Source organism: Gossypium arboreum, chromosome 12, assembly GCF_025698485.1.
Source record: "Gossypium arboreum isolate Shixiya-1 chromosome 12, ASM2569848v2, whole genome shotgun sequence".
NCBI classification, from domain to species: Eukaryota; Viridiplantae; Streptophyta; class Magnoliopsida; order Malvales; family Malvaceae; genus Gossypium; species Gossypium arboreum.
In genome coordinates, this window is record NC_069081.1 from 78,782,600 (window position 1) to 78,801,338 (window position 18,739).

The window sequence follows — 18,739 nt, forward strand, 5'->3', positions numbered from 1 at the left end:
ATTGCAACCCAACACGATAGGGCACGATTTCCCGAATCGCCAAATATCGAGTATTACCTTCGTTTTGAAGAATTTTTAAAGACATGAGTGAAATTCCAAAGGAACATTCGATTGTTTTGAAAAAACGGGAAATCGCAACCCAGCACGATAGAGAACGATTCCCGAATTGCCAAACATCGAGTATTGTCTTCGTTTTAGAGAATTTTTTAAAAGAATAATTATGAAAATAGCTTAAAACGCATTAATGTGACTTGAAATAAAACAAAATTAATCTTAAAGATTTGGACCTTATAAAACCAAATTTCATAAACCAAGTGGAAAACAATGATAAAGAAAATATACGTATGCATAAAATACGACAATGGACGAATGAAGATAATACAATTTATTTAATCAACTAACAAAACAATTAAACATAATTAATCTAAAAAATGTAACTCAATGTTCAAGCATGTATGGAGAATAATTGACATGATAATACAAAAAAACGAATAAATTATATGCTACAACAATCTATGGAATAACATGTAAAAAAAAAAGCATTCAAAACACAAAACAATATAGAGATTAAGAGCTACTATGAGGCAAATCGATATAAAGACTATGTATATGTAACGTCCCCGTACCCGAGACCATCACCGGAGTCGAGCACGAGGTGTTAACGGACTTAATTCATTAATTAAATAGCTCAAACAATTGATTTTAAAAATTTTCAGACAAGCTGGCTAACTGCATCACAGTGGCTTAAAAATTCATATCTCGAGTTACAAAACTCAAAATTAAGACCCATAAATTTTTCCTGAAACTAGACTCAAATATCTATCTACTAATTTTTTTCTAGAATTTTTGGTTGGGCCAATTAGTACAGTTTTTTAGTTAAAGTCTCCCCTGTTTCAAGTTTAGGCTACTTTGACCCCTGTGCACTACGAATCAAATTTCTTTCTGTACAGAAATCCAACGACTATGACTTTTGTTTCACTTAAAAATAGACTCAATAAGGAATCCGTACATATAAATTTTGAGTCCTAATTATTTTACACAAATTATGGTGAATTTATAAAGTCAGAACAGGGAATCCAGAAATTGCTCTGACCCTGTTTCACCAAAACGTAAATATTTCATAAAATACAACTATTTTACCTATTTTGTTTCTTCCACATGAAAATAGATTCATTAATATTCAATTACATATTTTATTCATCATCTAATTATATCTCTACTATTTTTAGTGATTTTTCAAACTCACGTCACTGCTGCTGTGTGATTCTGTTTTATAGCAAATTTCACCATTTTATTGATTTCCATAGATTAGTTAGCACATAAAGCATACGTGTTATCAAATACAATCTCGATTAGCCACTCCAATAGCTAATCATTCTCAAACATGTCAATGCCATCTATGAGCTATATCATAAGATTATATACACAAAAGGATTATAATGCTATACATGCCATATTCCTAAAATATGCAAGCCACCATACCGAGATGGTCCGTTGATAGTGTGAGCGTGCCTCCGACCGTCTTGATCTCTAAACCGGCTTGTCAAAACTACAACGAATGGAAGGGAGGGAGTAAGCATAAATGCTTAGTAAGTTCGCATGCAAATAACAAATAACTTAACAAAGCAATTATACCAACCAACATTAGCATAATATCACCAAAACATATATCACATTTCTATTCATCATTCATCGTCTTACTACATTATTGTTGTCGTATCAGGTCTCAACCCGAGGGTTAAGTACATACCTGTAACACCCCGTACCCGAGACCGTTGCCGGAGTCAGACACGAGGGGTTCGCAGACTTAAATCACTTATTGCACAGTCCATTTTAAATTTCCAGACGAGCTGGCTAACTGCGTCACTGTCACCTTAAAAATCATATCTCGAGTTCCAAAAGTCGAAAACCAGTTCCGTGAATTTTTACTGAAACTAGACTCATATATCCATCTAAAAAATTTTTTTTTACAATTTTTGGTTGAGAAAATTAGTACAGTTTATTAGTTAAAGTCTCCCCTGTTTCAGGGTTCGACCACACTGACCTTCAGGCATTACGACTTGGATATCTCCCTGTACAGGGATTCAATACCGATGCTGTTTGTTTCTATAGAAACTAGACTCGAAAAGGAATCTGTACATATATGGAAAAACTTCTAATTATCTCTGGTTAATTTATAATGAATTTCCAAAGTTGGAACAGGGGATCCAGAAACCGTCCTGGCCCTGTTTCGCGAAAACTTAAATATCTCCTAATATACTGTTCATATGATCATTTCGTTTCTTTCCTATGAAAATAAATTCATCAAGGTTCGATTACATAATTTATTCACTATTTAATTCCATTCCTACTATGTTTAGTGATTTTTCACATCCACGTCACTGCTGCTATCAGCATCCATTTTTAAGGTAGACTTTACCTATTACATAGTTTCCATGCCTCTTAATGAACATATACATTCAAGATGACTATAACATTATGCTCAAAACGTATATAAGCCATTTTCGCATGGCTATCCAAAGTTTTACATACCAAAGTTCAAACAAAACATAATACCCTATACATGCCGAAATGTTCTCTTAGACCAACTAGGAAGAAGATACCAAAAAGTTGCAAGCTGGTGTGATGACTTCGACGATGGTCCCGAGCACACAAAAATGGATCAAAGGAACCTAAACAAGTGAGAAATAAACACACCGAATGAGTATATAACTCAGTAAGTCATAAGCATTACACTACTGTCCATTTATAAAATATCATAAAAGAAATCAAATAAGGCAAGATTAGGTACTCCATCCATACCGACTATGCCATAATTTCACGCACATTTATGATTACATGCTCTCAACTAGCCAAGCCTCCATTGACATCTCGTATGATATTCGATATGATATTTGATGCATCTCCACACATCATTTTATTTTCATTTAGATTATACTAATAATAGCATTTCATCTACTCCACAATAATATTATGTTCCTACTTCAAATATAATCACCACATAGGTTCAAGACTTACCAAGCTCGGCCCAAATATAAACATAACATCTATTCCTTATGAACTCAAAATATCTACTCGTTCACTGTCTATGATCTACTCGATAAAGTCGCACACTTAACGTTAATGATTATTCAAAATATACAGTAAGTCCGCACACTTAGTGCTTAATATTCAAACTCGCACACTTAGTGCTATACAATTCAAACTCGCACACTTAATGCTATACAATTAAACTCGCACACTTAGTGCCAATCTCATTATAGTAAACGATTATACCCACTCACTTAGTGCCAAAATCAGCAACTCAATACATCTCACTTCTTTTTTTACACTCGATAAATTTTGTCACTTCATGCATTTATATATCATTCCATTCGCATAAGTACATAGGTATTATGATTATTTATATCAATACAAAATATATGCTTAATAACTTACCTTGTGTTGGGTAAACGGTTCTAACTCGGCCACCCGATGTTCTTTCCTTTGCCTTTGCTTGATTCTCCTCCTTTAACTTCTTGAGCTTAGTCTAGCAAACTACCATAGCTGATTTTCTCAAGCTCTTCCCCTTCTTCTTAGAACATTCGCCAAGGAAAAAAATGTGAAAGGATGGACACTTTTTTTTCCTTTGTTTTCATCATATTCCCTTTTTCATTATTTTATTCTTTCTAACATAACCACTAACCCAACATGTTTGCAACATGTTTCCACTCATAGCATGGCCGGCCACCATGCTTAAATTTTGGGTAAATTGACATGCAAACCCATCATTTTCACAACATGCATTAATAGACCACTTTACATTTGCCTAGCACATTTCTAAATTTTCTCACATAAGTCCTATTTGATAAAATTCACTTACAATTAACAAAATCCAAACATAAAATTTTCACACATGCATATGTACATATAATGAGCATCAACTATGACGGTTAATTATTATTATTTTTTTTTATGACTCGGTTTAGTGGTCCCGAAACCACTTTCCGACTAGGGTCAATTTAGGGCTGTCACAATACCTGTCCAAAGTGTCCATTCCACAACACTTACCAATACGTCACTTGCATCTTGAGTATTCTTCCATTTCACTAGAATTTTACCCGTTGAACACATCGGAATATAACTCGGATACATGGAAAGTTTGCACTTAAGTGCCACATATGTAGCCAAGCTACCATGTAACCCGCCCATAAGGGAACTCAGACTCAACTCAACAAGCTCGGGTGTTTGCATCCATAAGTGAACTCGGACTCAACTCAACGAGGTCGGATGCCTAGTTACATCTCATGAACTCGGACTCAACTCAACGAGTTCGGATGTTCGCATCCATAAGTGAACTCGGACTCAACTCAACGAGCTTGGATGCCTAGTTACATCTCACGAACTCGGACTCAACTCAACGAGTTCGGAAGTTCGCATCCATAAGTGAACTCAGACTCAACTCAACGAGTTCGGATGCCCAAATATCCGAATCTATTCCTAAGGTTCAACGGGACTTTCCTTGTTCGTACTCCTTTACCATTCTCCTTGGAATACCAATGACGATACTTCGGTAGTCTTTCACATTTTTCACATAATTCATAAAAAATTTTTGCATGTTGTCCAACAATGACCACAAAGCATAGAATTGCATGATAACAATCATAATATTGTATAAATAGCATTAAATCATTTAAAATAACAATTATATTATAGTATTTACATATGAACTTACCTCGTATGCGAAAATAATCATTTTTACCATTTTGTCCACAACTTGGTATTTTACCAATTTTAGCCTGAATTTCGATTTTCATTGCTCTATCATTTCAAATATAGCCTAATTACGACTCATATGATTCAAATCAACCCAAAATCATATTTTTCCAAAATTAGAATTTTGTCCCTAAACTTTCACATATTTACACTTTTACCCCAAATCTCGTAAATTAAACTTCATCCTATTTTCTTATGTTTTATGATATGCTGATCATTTTTCCCTTCTACAGCAACATCCAATTCTCACTCTAACATGTACTTATGAACATTAGGTATTTTTACCGATTATGTCATTTTAGTCTTTTTTACGTAAAATCACTTAGCAAAAGTTGTTTAACAGAATCTCAAGCTTCATATCCTACCATAAAACATCAAAATTCATGCATATCATTCATGGGTAAATTTTTAAATATAAACCCTAGCTCAAAATATTGGTAGAAACAGTTAAACCGAGTACGAGGATTTCAAAAATGTAAAGAACATTAAAAATGGGCGTAGAAATCACTTACAATCAAGGCTTAAATGTAACACCCCGTACCCGAGTCCGTTACCGGAATCGAACACAAGGTGCACACAAACTTAGTTTAACTATCTTCACAGTCCATTTAGAAATTTCCAGACAAGCTGGTTACTGCATCAGTGTCGCCTTAAAAATCATATCTTGAGTTTCAAAGCTCGAAAATTTGTTTCATAATTTTTCCCTGAAACAAGACTCATATTTCCATCTACATATTTTTTTCTAGAATTTTTTGTTGAGCCAATTAGTACATTTTATTAGTTAAAGTCTCCCCTGTTGCAGGGATCGACTACACTGACCTTTGTGCGTTACGAATTGGATATCTCCCTGTACAAAGCTTCAATACTGATGCAGTTTATTTATATAGAAACTATACTCAGAGAGGAATCTATACATATATGGCATGACTCCTAATTATCTCTGGTTAATTTAAAATAAATTTCTAAAGTCGGAACAGGGGATCCAGAAACCGTTCTGGCCCTATTTCACGAGAACTTTAATATCTCTTAACATATAATCCATATGACCGTTTAGTTTCTTCCATATGAAAGTAGATTCATCAAGGTTCATTCACATAATTTATTCAGTATTTAATTTCATTTCTACAATTTTTAGTGATTTTTCAAATCCACACCACTGCTGCTGTCAGCATCTGTTTTTCAGGTAAACCTTACCTATTTCGTGGTTTCTATGGACCAACTAAAGTTTTGTCATACATAGGTCCACATATAATCATTTTTAGCCATTCCAATGGCTGATCATTTGCTCACACTTCCATTCAGTCCGTAGTCACATCATAAAACCATACATATATACATAAGCACAAATGGTCTAATGCCATACTCCACTTTTACGAGCCATTTTCGCATGATCGTACACACATACATCACAAAAGTACTTAAAACGCAACAAAAGGGTAGTCCTATACATGCCATTTCAAAATCCAACCAAAATATATACCGAAAGGGACTTTGATAGTGTGGGAGACTTCGACTTCAAGAAATCCCGAGTCCGATAGCTGACGAGCCAAAATCTATAGACAGAGAAACAGAGAAACGGAGTAAGCAATTTATGCTTAGTAAGTTAGAGCAAGGGATTCCAGCACAACAAAAGCATAACATTCATATAGCTAACGGATAATTTCATATGCACAAATTCTCAATATCATACTTATTTCACATTCCAACCCCTATATTCATACATAAGGGGTTCATCTTAGCCATATGCCGAAAGCTCATTTCTCGATTGAGCGAATATTATTCGATGGGAATCAACTATTCCAAAGCACATACGAACATACCTCGTTGCTGGAATTTTCAAGTGTATTAGCTGAAATTTTACAGCAGGTTCATTCATTCTTGAATCATGTATCTTCGGAGTTTAACCGGATATGGCTACACATTCAAATGCCTTCGGACATAGCCGATTCTACAAGAACTTCACGAATGCCTTCGGGACTTAACCCGGATTTAGTAGCTCGCTCGAAAGCCTTCGGATCTTAGTCCGGATTTAGTAACTCGCACGTATGCCGTCGGATCTTATTTCGGATTTAGTCACTTAGCACAAAGCCTTCGGGACTTAGCCCGGATATCATTCAATAACCATGTACATTTATCAATAAATCATAACACATTCATATTTCGCTTTCATTAGCAAAATTCAAACACAAGTCACTTATCACATTTGCAATTTCGCTCAATAGCCACACACAAAGAGCATGATTTTAATTTACTTTAAACATGATCTAATCAATTCAGAATTTAAGCTCTATTACTCAAGAACTTACATAGGATGTCGTCGAACGATTTCAATGGCTAATCGACCACTTTTTCCTTCCCTTTGTCGGATCTAGTTCCCCTTTGCTCTTGAGCTTAATTTAACAAATAAATCGGTTTAATCATTTGAGCATCGAAAGAGGAATACAAGGTACTTAGCCAATATATATACTGTTAGGCATCAATATGCTTGCCTCTAACCGAATGCATGCACACCAATTTCCCTCATGTGGCCGAATATGCATGTCCATGTTGAGGCCAATCATACACTTAATACCACACAAAAACAGCATACATTTTACTAACTAACGATTACATATCGTAGCTCAATACACATCTCTCATTTATTTCATAACCAAACATCATCATATGCAAAATATATACCTTGAGATAGTATATATGTCATACCAATACATCATGTGCAACATATATGCATGTAGGTGCAAGGGCGAATCTCAAATTGATTATAACTATCCCATATATTTTCATCATGGCCGAATGTTCCTTCCACACCATTTACCATCACAAAGCATGGATTTCATCATCCAACTTACAAGCTTACAATGTCATGAAGTTTAATCTCATAGTATCTATCAAACTCTCACTCAAAAGTGTTAAAAGAATATTCAAAATCATCAATCCACCATCACATGCACCATTACAAAGTTTCACTTTTAGCATGCAAATGATGTCAACACAATCTCACCTTAGCCAAATATCATCTCCATGACATAGTGAGGATTTGAACCATGGCTAGTTAGAACTCAAGCTAACTACTAAAATATACATGAATCTCATGGCAAAACATCAAACTTACCTTAATCTCAACACAAGTATGGCCAAACCTCCTCCTAATCCCCTCCAAACCAAGCATGAAGCAAGACCCTTCCTTCTTCCTTAGAATTTCAGCTCAAAGAAAGTGAAAAAAGATGAACAACAAATTTTTTTCTTCTCTTTTCCTCTACTCACAAGCAATGGGGGGAGAAGCCTTCACACACATTTTTTTTCTTTCTTTATCACCCATACTTATTTGTTTATTGTTTCTCCCTAATGCACCAACAAAACATGTTTCATGACATGTTTAGCCCATACACCCTTGTCATGGCGGCCATTAGCTAATAAATGGGGAAGTTGACATGCAAACCCTCATTTTGCATGCATGATCAACTAGTCATTACACATTTCCCCCTCATACTTGTAGAGTTTACTACTAGGTCCTTTCTAGTGAAATTCACATTTATAACTCTAAATTAAAGCATCAAAAATGTCACACATGAGTTAACACATATTATAGGCATCAAAATAAATATCAAATTATTTTTATGCCTCGGTTTTGTGGTCCCGAAACCACATTCCGACTAGGGTCGTTTTAAGGCTGTCACATTAAAAGTGTTGAAACCCTAGCTATGGTGGAGAGCAAAATTTGGAAGAAACTTATGGAGAAGATGATCATTTTTGTGTTATTTTTCCCGTTTTATTTCATTTAATATCAAAATGACCAAAATGTCCTTCCTTATTAAACTTTCAAAAATTCCATCCATGTCCAATTTTTGTCCATAAACTTAGAAATTGGTGAAATTTCTATTTAAGACCTCTTAATTAATATTTCAAAGCAAGTTCATACTAGAAACTTCTAGAATGCAAGTTTTGTAACTTATTCAATTTAGTCCCTAACTTCCAATTAAACACTTTATGCATAGAATTTCTTCACGAAATTTTCACACAATCATGAAATCATATCATAGACCTCAAAATAATCATAAAATAATTATTTCTATCTCGGATTTGTGGTCCCGAAACCACTATTCTGATTAGGCCCTAATTCGGGATATCACAGTATATATAAAAAAAAATCATAAATGAATAACTCATGCAAAATTTGAAATAATTTATATATATATAAAAACTTAAGTATATGCATAGCTTATCATTGAAATATATATTATAAAAGAGGAAATTTGAGTCAAATAATGGGCATAAGCATTTTAGAGATTATGTATCCATTTAAAGTTGATAAATGTATGTATATATATAAATAGTATTTAAATGACATATACGCCATGAAGCTTCTTTTTACAAATAACAACAATGTATAATAAAACATGTTATATATATAAGGTTTAAGAATATGTACAAGTAGATTCAAAAGAGAACATGTATATAAAGTAACATGGAATTAATAATATATGTAGAATAAGAAAACTAAGTTAATCATGAATTCCATAGGTATAATAGTATATACGAATATTCAAATGAAGTATTTATACAAAAATATTTTAAAATAATACGATAAAAAATTTTAAAATAAAGATTTTATGTAAAAGAAGGTAAAATCATCATGAAAACTCAAAAGTATGCATTCATATATATATATATATATATATATATATATAAATTTAAATGAATTAAAAAAGGAAATGGACTATACAAGTCAAAGGGATCTAATTAAAATACAATTAAAATGAATGGGCTAATTTACAAATAAAATAATCAAAAAGAGGACTGAAGTGCGATGCGCGCCAACGTATAGGGACTAGAACTGGGAATAACCCAAGCTCTAAAACGCAGCGCGGAGGCATGGACCAAAGCGAATTCATGCGAAAATTATGGGAAAATTTTAAAAAAAATTGAAACACACACAAGCGAGCTGATTTGAAAACGGCGCGAAAGGGGAGGGACTTATATCACAAATAACCCTCTTTTTTAAGTAGTGCCATTTTGGGGCTATTAGTATTAGCCTGAAACGGTGGCACTTAATCTTCCCCAAAGCAGCAAAATCAAACCCTAAGTAAATCCCGTAGCCGCTTCAAAAAAAAAAAAAAAGAGAAAGAAAATCAAACTTTTCTCTCCAGTATTCGGCCGATCGACAAGCCCTCCATCGATGATCCTCTTGCCTTTCCTTTTGACCCAACAATGGTCAATAAGGCTTCATTGGACCACAAGTTCGTGATTTTCACTTGCAAACTCTAAATCGCTACCAAGTTTCAATTATGACTAAACAAGCAGAGATTTAAAGGCTTCTAAACACAGGTTAGTTCCTTCCTTTTTTATTATACACTAAATAAAAAAAACACGAAGAAAGAAAATAAAAATCAAGTCAGAATAAAAACTAAAAGTCACCTCTTCTGATTTTCTTTCGAAATGCCTTTTTTTTGTATTCAGTATGCGTTCATGTCTTGTAAAAAAATTACAATCGATTCCTGTATGGCTTTATAGCCGAATGTTTTCAATAAAAATAAAAATACAATTTTTGCCCTTTTCTTTTTGTATTTGCTGCTGCTGTGTTGCCTTTTCTGTTTGTCTTCTTTTGCAGGTATGAAGTGCATGGCGTGCGTACGGGGTTGTGCATTGGCGTACGGAGGCGTGGGTGTGGCATGGGAGAGTACGGCGCTGGAAGCTTGGCTGCAGCGCAAGGGAGAGAACCCTGGGGTTCTTGTCTTGGTTTAGTTTTTGGGCTAGGATTAGGATTGGTTATTGGGCTTATTTGGGTCTCAGGTCTGGGTTTATTTGGGCTATTGTAATAGTTTTGGACTTTGGACTATTAATTGGGTTTGATTTTTATTTATTTTGTATTTTGGTGGACCTGGGCAAACTGACCCGTTTACAGCTGCCCCTCTTTACTCATTGTCATGTAACGAGAATAGAGCAAAGACTTCAAAGAGGGCCAATTTTGCCCAGTCTTGCAAAATCATGGCTTCTTTGAAACTCTTCTTCTTCGAGGTAGTTTTGTTCCACTCCTCTGCAACTTTAGGGGTGTAGGAATTGTCGCTCCTATCTGCTCCGCTGTAACTCTAGGGAGACTAGCCTTGTATTTTTTATCCTGCTCTACTGCAACTTCAGAGAGATAAGGATTGTGACTTCGATCTGCTCCACTGCATCTTCAGGGAGATAAGATCTACAATATTCGGTCTGCTCCACTGCAACTTCAGGAGATAAGACTTGCAATTTTCGGCCTATTCCACTATAACTTTTGGGAGATAGGGTGGTGGATTAAATCTGTTTCACTACAACTTAAGAAAGACAACATTCACCGTCTTCAATCTACTTCACTGCAACTTCAAGGAGACAAGATCTACAATCTTCGATCTGCTTCACTACAACTTTAGAGAGATAAAATTGTGGCTTAAATCTGCTTTACTGCAACTTTAGGAAGACAAGATTCTCCGTCTTCGATCTGCTCCACTGCAATTTCAAGGAGACAAGATCTACAATCTTCAGCCTGTTACCCTACTACTTAGGAGGTTAAGGCTTGCTTCTTCGATCTGCTCCACTGGAGACGAGATCTGCAATCTTCAACCTGTTACCCTACTACTTAGGTGGTTAAGGTTTGTTTTCTTCGATCTGCTCCACTACTGTTTAGGGAGACAAGATCTGTAAATTCACCAATGTTGCTACACCGTCTTCTAAGGACATGTTTTGTAGAATTGGTTTCTTGTGTCTATGCTTATGCCAAATGATTAGGATGCCATAATCAAAATAAATCAGATGCTCCTAACTAGGTGAATGATTATGAATGTAACAATGTCATGAGGGTGATTCTTTTTTAAATTCTTAAGGTGTCATCGCTCATAGTTCATCAGAGTTCCATCATTGATGCCATCGTGCCTTCTTGTTTAGCCGGTATCTTTGATAGAAAATTTGAAGAAATAGTCACAATTTGGACTATTCTTTTCCAATGTTTCCAACTTTTGAATCTGGTTAGTCCTGACTAATGGCCCTATTGCAGGTCCTTGTACTATTTAGAGACCTTCCAGAGTAATATGTATAACTTCTTTTATGTGAATATTATAAGTCCAAAAATCATGATTTCAACAAAAATGCTCAAAAGAGACTATCATAATAGACAAAATGGAATTTTATTAAGCAAAACTCAAAGTGAATAGATTAAACAGGATAGCAAATCTGTTAAAGTACAATATAAGATGAGAAAAAGGTGCCCCAGATATCGCAGCACGAGCTTCACTATTCTAACTTCTCAAAGACCATTTCGAGCTAAATATGTGTTCACGAGTTTCTACGTATTTTGTTGATGTTTCAGGATGTAATGTTCTTCTCTCTTGCTAATTTGGGAGGACAAGACTACCACATGCCCCATGTTCAAAATTTGAGCTACCCGTTTTCAAGTTTTCAACTCACAATCCCCTTTGGTCTCAAAGTGCCCTTTGCGGGTTTTCACCTTGGCCTCTCCCTTTTTTTTAAGTGCCCTTTGTGGGTTTTCGCCTTGGCCTCTCCCTCTTTAGGTAAAATACTTCTTGACGGAATCCGAGTTTATAGGATCGGGCAAGTTTTTACCGTCCATCTCGATTAGAATTAATGCTCTTCTAGAGAAAGCTTTCTTCACCACGTAAGGCCCCTCCCAATTTGGCATCCATTTCCCTCTGAAATATTTTGCATCGAAAAGATCGTTTTCAAGACTAGGTCCCCCTCATGGAATTCCCTCGGGCGGACCTTTTTGTCATAAGCCTGCATCATTCATTTTTGGTACATTTGACCATGACGGATAGCTCTTAGTCTCTTTTCCTCAATCAAGTTCAATTGATCATATTGAGACTGGATCCACTCTGCTTCATCTAACTTTAACTCTGACAACACTCGAAGGGATGGGATCCTGACTTTGATTGGCAAAACCGCTTCCATTCCATAGAACAAAGAGAAAGGCTTTGCCCCAGTTGAGGTTCTGACTGATATTCGATAAGCAAAGGGGAAAATGGTAACTTCTTATGCCAATCTTTGTAGGCCTCGGTCATCTTCCCCATAATCTTCTTAATATTTTTATTGTCCGCTTCCACTGCCCCATTCATTTTCGGGCGATATGGTGATGAGTTGTGATGTCTGATCTTGAATTGACTGCAAACTTCTGCAATCGTACTATTGTTCAGGTTTAATGCATTGTCAGATATGATCCTCTCCGGCATTCCATATCGACATATGATCTCCCTTTTTAGAAATTTGCTCACTAGTAACATTGGCATATGAAGCGACTTCTACCCATTTGGTGAAGTAGTCGATAACCAGAAAGATGAACCGATGCCCATTGGAAGCCTTTGGCGATATTGGTCCAATCACATCCATACCCCACATAGAGAAAGGCCATGGGGAAGTCATGACATGCAGCGGCGAAGGAGGCACATGAATTTTGTCTCCATAGATTTGGCATTTATGACATCTCTTGGCGTAATTGACACAATCTCCTTCCATAGTGGACCAATAATACTCGAATCTCATAATTTTCCTGGCCATTGTAAAGCCATTAGCGTGTATCCCACAGATGCCCTCATGGACTTCCTCCAGGATTTTCTTAGCCTCTATAGCGTCTATGCATCTTAATAGCACTTGAACCCTTCTTCTTTTATATAGGATCTCCCTATCTAAGACATAGTCAATGGCTAATCTTCTTAACGTTCTTTTATCATTCTCGCTCGCCTGGTCTGGGTACTCACGATTCTTCACATATTGCAATATATCGTGATACCAAGGGTGATCATCTTTCCCTTCAGTTTCTTCAATATTGTAACAGTGAGCCGAAGTTTCATAAATGCTCATCCGAATGGGTTTGACATCTTCTTGTTTGTTCACCTTGATCATGGAAGCTAAGGTAGCCAAAGCATCGGCCATCTGATTTTCGTCTCGTGAAAGGTAGTGAAAGATGATGTCATCGAACTCTTTAACCAATTCAAGGGCCAGTTTTCGATAATCGATCAACTTGGGATCTCTGGTCTCCTATTCTCTCTTGAGTTGATAAATCACTAGCACAGAATCTCCATACACCTCTAGCACTTTAATCTTGCGTTCTATGGCTACACGGATACCGATGATGCACGCTTCGTATTCTGCCATGTTATTCGTACAATCAAAATCCAATTTACTAGTAAATGGATAGTGATCTTTGTTTGGGGATACCAAGACTGCCCCGATTCCATTGCCCATAGCATTTGACGCTCCATCAAAGTTTAGTTTCCAGGGAAGTTCTTCGAAAGCACCTTCTTCAGTGGTCGTAACATACATCAGGTCTTCATTTGGGAAATCGAAGTTTAAGGGCTCGTAATCTTCCAAAGCTCTACTGGCTAGAAAATCTGCTATTGCACTCCCTTTTACTGCTTTCTGGTTCACATAAACTATGTCGAATTTAGTAAGCAGAATTTGCCATCGGGCCATCCTTCCATTCAAAGCTGTTGACTCCATCATGTACTTTAAAGGGTCCAGTTTTGAGATGAGCCAAGTAGTATGATACAACATATATTGTCTCAGCCTTCGGGCTGTCCAAATTAAGGCGCAACACAACTTTTCTATCGGTGGATATCTTGTCTCACATTCAGTGAACTTTTTACTAAGATAGTAAATAGGTTTTTCTTTTCTTCATGACTCATCATGCTGACCAAGTACGCATCCCATGGAGTTCTTAAATACTGCCAAATACAGTATCAATGGCTTATCGGGTTTAGGTGGCATCAGCACCGAAGCGTTGGATAAGTACTGCTTGACCTTGTCGAAAGCCCTTTGGCATTTTTCATCCCACACTCCTAGGTTGTGTTTCTTGAGGTGGCGAAAAATAGGGTCACATTTCTCGGACCTCTTTTTGGGTACGCGGCGGGGATAACTCTTGTATGGCTTTGACTTTGTCTGGATCGATCCCAATCCCTTTTTCACTAACCACGAATCCGAGAAGTTTTCCAGACTTAGCTCCGAAGGTACATTTGGCTGGATTGAGTTTTAGCTGAAACTTTCTCAACCTTAAGAACAACTTCCTCAGGACTTGTACGTACTCCTTCTTAGTTCAGGACTTTGCGATCATATCATCGACATAAACTTCAATTTCTTTATGCATCATGTCATGAAAAAGGGTTACCATGGCCCTTTGATATGTTGGCCCCGCATTCTTCATTCCAAACGGCATACCTTCTAGTAGAACGTGCCCCACATGGTTACAAGTGGTCTTCTCCATGTCTTCAGGATGTATCTTGATCTGGTTGTATCCAGAGAAACTATCCATGAAGGAAAACAGTAAGTGTCTTGCCGTGTTGTCCACTAAGGTGTCGATGTGAGGCAGTGGGAAATTATCTTTCGGGCTGACTTTATTCAAATCTCTATAGTCTACACGCATTCATACTTTTCCATCCTTCTTTGGGACCGGGACGATGTTGGCTACCCACTCTGAGTATTTTACCACCTTTAAAAATCCAGCATCAAACTGCTTTCTAACCTCTTCTTTGATTTTTAACAAGACGTCGGGCCTCATTCTTCGGAGTTTTTGCTGAACTAGCTTACATTCTTCTTTTATGGGGAGTCGGTGCACCACAATATCAGTGTTCAACCCAGGCATATCTTGGTATGACCATGCGAAGACATCTTTGAATTCTTGAAGTAATTCGATAAGGTCTCGCTTCATCTCCATGGTGATACAAGTTTCGATCTTCACCTCTTGTCCTTCTCCTAAGATCACAATTTCTATTGATTCTTTGTGAGGTAGGATTTGTTTCCCGTCTTGTTCTACCATCCTCAACAAATCAGGAGATAGGTTACAGCCTTGGTCATCTTCAAAATCCTGAGGATCCTCCATACACAAATCTCGCTCAAAAAGAGATTCTGAGCCACTAGCAGTGTCACTCATATCATTGATATTTGGGGACCTGTTATGAGGATGAAGGAAGATACAAAGAATCAAAAGAATTCAAAAACACTTATCTGTATGGTATGATTATGAATGAAGAATGAAAGAATGTTTAGAAGAATGTTCGAAGAACAAAAGAATTTGAAAGTAATCGTTTGTATAATATGATTATGAATGAAATTGAAAGAATGAAAGAACATCTACTCACAATAATAATAACTATGCATTTCATTGAAATAACGTTTTTAAACATAAGCCTATTTCACAAAAGATTCTTATTACTCCTAGGCCTAGAGCAATAAGTGTGTTTTGGACATTACTCTAAGTCAGTTCTAAAGACTACAGGAATCTCTTCTGCAATCCAGTTATCCAGAACACTTCCAGGTATGTAGGGGCAAATGCCCGACAAATTTTCTCCTCTAGCCTCTTCTTCGTATGTAGCGTTGATGTCTAAGCTTTCCAACCTTTCTTCTATAGCTTCCTTTCTTGGCGTGCTTCTCTCAGGATGAATAACTCCTCTGGACACAAAAGTTTTCGATATATGGGGGAATATCATTGGGTCCCATTTGATTTCCTCCCCCGTTAATCGTGCTCTCATTCATTCTTTCTTCTTTTCCAGCTTCTTTCTCCTTTGTCTCGTGTCTGGCTTAAATTCTAAGCCAAAGCGGTCTCTCTTGTCCTTCAATACCGGTGTTTCAACCCTTCCTTGGAGATGTCTCCCAAGTCCTCTTCCGGGTAGGGCCCCTTTTCCAACCATCAATTGTAGACTCATCCTCGTGGTTTTGGACAATATTGGCATCAGAATGTTACTTCCCTCGGTGATGAATGTCGCATTAACAAATTCCAAAGACTAAAATGAGCATTTGGTTGCTTCGTCATCTGTCTCCAAATAGGGTGCGTTGCTGGTTACAGCTGCAACGATATCATTTTCAGCATTTATCGTTATCAACCGCCCCTCAGATACTAACTTCAACTTTTGATGCAATGATGAAGGTACTACCCCAGCTGAATGTATATAGGGCCTTCCCAATAAGTAGTTGTATGAAGGCTTGATATCCATCACGAGGAAATCCACCTCATATGTGTTTGGCCCGATCTAAAGAGGTACCTCGATTCTGCCCATCACCCTTCTCTCCGTGCCATCGAATGCTTTTACTATGTTCTGGCACTCTTTCATTTGAGAGCTGTCTATGGGTAATCTGTTTAGTGTAGTCAATGGCAGGACGTTCAAGGCTGACCCATTGTCAATCAGTATGCCTGGCAGCGTATACCCCTTACATCGCGTGGTAATATGTAAAGCTTTAGTCGACCCTCTGCCACCGGGTGGTATCTCGTCGTCATTGAAGAAATAAAGTTATCGGTACTTAAGTTGCTAAATAAGCGGTCTAACTTGTTGACAGAGATATCATTGGCAACATATGTTTCATTCAAGACCTTCATCATGAGTTGCGATGGACTTCCGAATTTAGGAGTAAGGCCAGCACCGAGATACGAGCTGGTTGTTTACGTAGTTGTTCCACCACACTGTACTTGCTGTGCTTTAGGAATTTTAAAAACTCCTTAGCCTCCTCTTCGTTAACTGGCTCATTAACAGGAAGTTCAGATTTGGCCGCTTTTTCCTTCATCTCTTCGACTATTAGGGCTTTTCCTTTTACGGGTTGTGCCTTCTCGCTTGCTGTATCGTAACGTCTCCCGCTACGTGTATAGGAGCCCATATCTTGGCCCTCTTTTGAAGCGTCAGCCAGGTTCTCTTTTCCCGAAGTCATCATGTTACAGTCATAATTCTATGGGACCCTCTTGCTATCTTTATAGTGCAGGTCCTCGGATTATGACTCTCGGTGGCATTTGCACTCTTACTTCATTATTTTTGGGTCGTGATATGATGACCACGGGATAGTTAACTGTTTGGTTCTGCACCATCGATTCTCCCTCCGATGCACATATATCTCTCACTCCGGGGTTTTCGGTCTTTTCATAAAACTCCATCTCTTTATTATTTATCATGTATTGTATGAGGGCCTTGAACTCCGCACACTCTTGGATTTCATGCCCCACCTCATTGTGAAACTCGCAGTAGTTCCTCTCTTCTTCAAATTCTTCTCTCGAATCCAACGCGATCAATCCTCCCTTGACCATTTCCTTCCACACTCGTCTTAATGGGGTCCTGACTTCTGCAACCTTACATTTGATCTTCTTGTTCCTGCCTTCGCTTATCCCGTTCACTACTTGGTCGGTATGATTGGAGAGCAGGTTTCTTGCTACATTAGACACGGCTGGGTCATCAAACCTCACAATCCCCATTTTAATGAGTCTTTTAACTACTTTCTTGAACGCAGTGTAGTTTTTGATCGAATGCCTGGTGATTCTCGCTTGGTATTCACATTGGGCATTTGTATCATACCATTTAGGATACGGGGGCTGCAGTGGCTTCAGGTAAAAAGGGGACACTACATGAGCGTTGAATAGGTTCTAGTATAGCTCCCTATACGTCATGGGTATAGGGGTAAACTGTGGCCTTTTTGTGTTCTCCCCTGCGTTGGATTCTTGTCTCATAGTGCTATGTTGATTGGTGGTCACCGTCTTTGGTTGATTTACGGTGAGTGACTTGGACTGACCCTTACTAAATGTGCTCGTGTTGTTCACTTCATTATCTCTTTTCCTTGGGGCCGACTTCCTGGTACTTTCTCCTGCTTCTATTTTACCGCTTCTCATAGCATTTTCAATCATTTCACCTGTCATCACTATGTCTGAGAAGCTTTTGGTGGCGCTTCCCAACATATGAGTGATAAAAGGGGCCTTCAAAGTGTTGATAAAGAGTATCATGGTTTCCTTTTCTAGAAGTGGAGGCTGAACTTGTATGGCAACTTCTTTCCATTTTTGCGCATATTACCCGAAACTTTTATTTGATTTCTTCTCCATATTCTGGAGAGTGATCCTATCGGGGGTCATGTCCGTCACATGACTATACTGTTTCATAAAGGCCTAAGCCAAGTCTTTCTATGAGTTAATTTTAGCTCGGCTCAATTGGTTATACCATTTAGATGCCGCCCTAACCAGACTGTCCTGAAAATAGTGGATTAA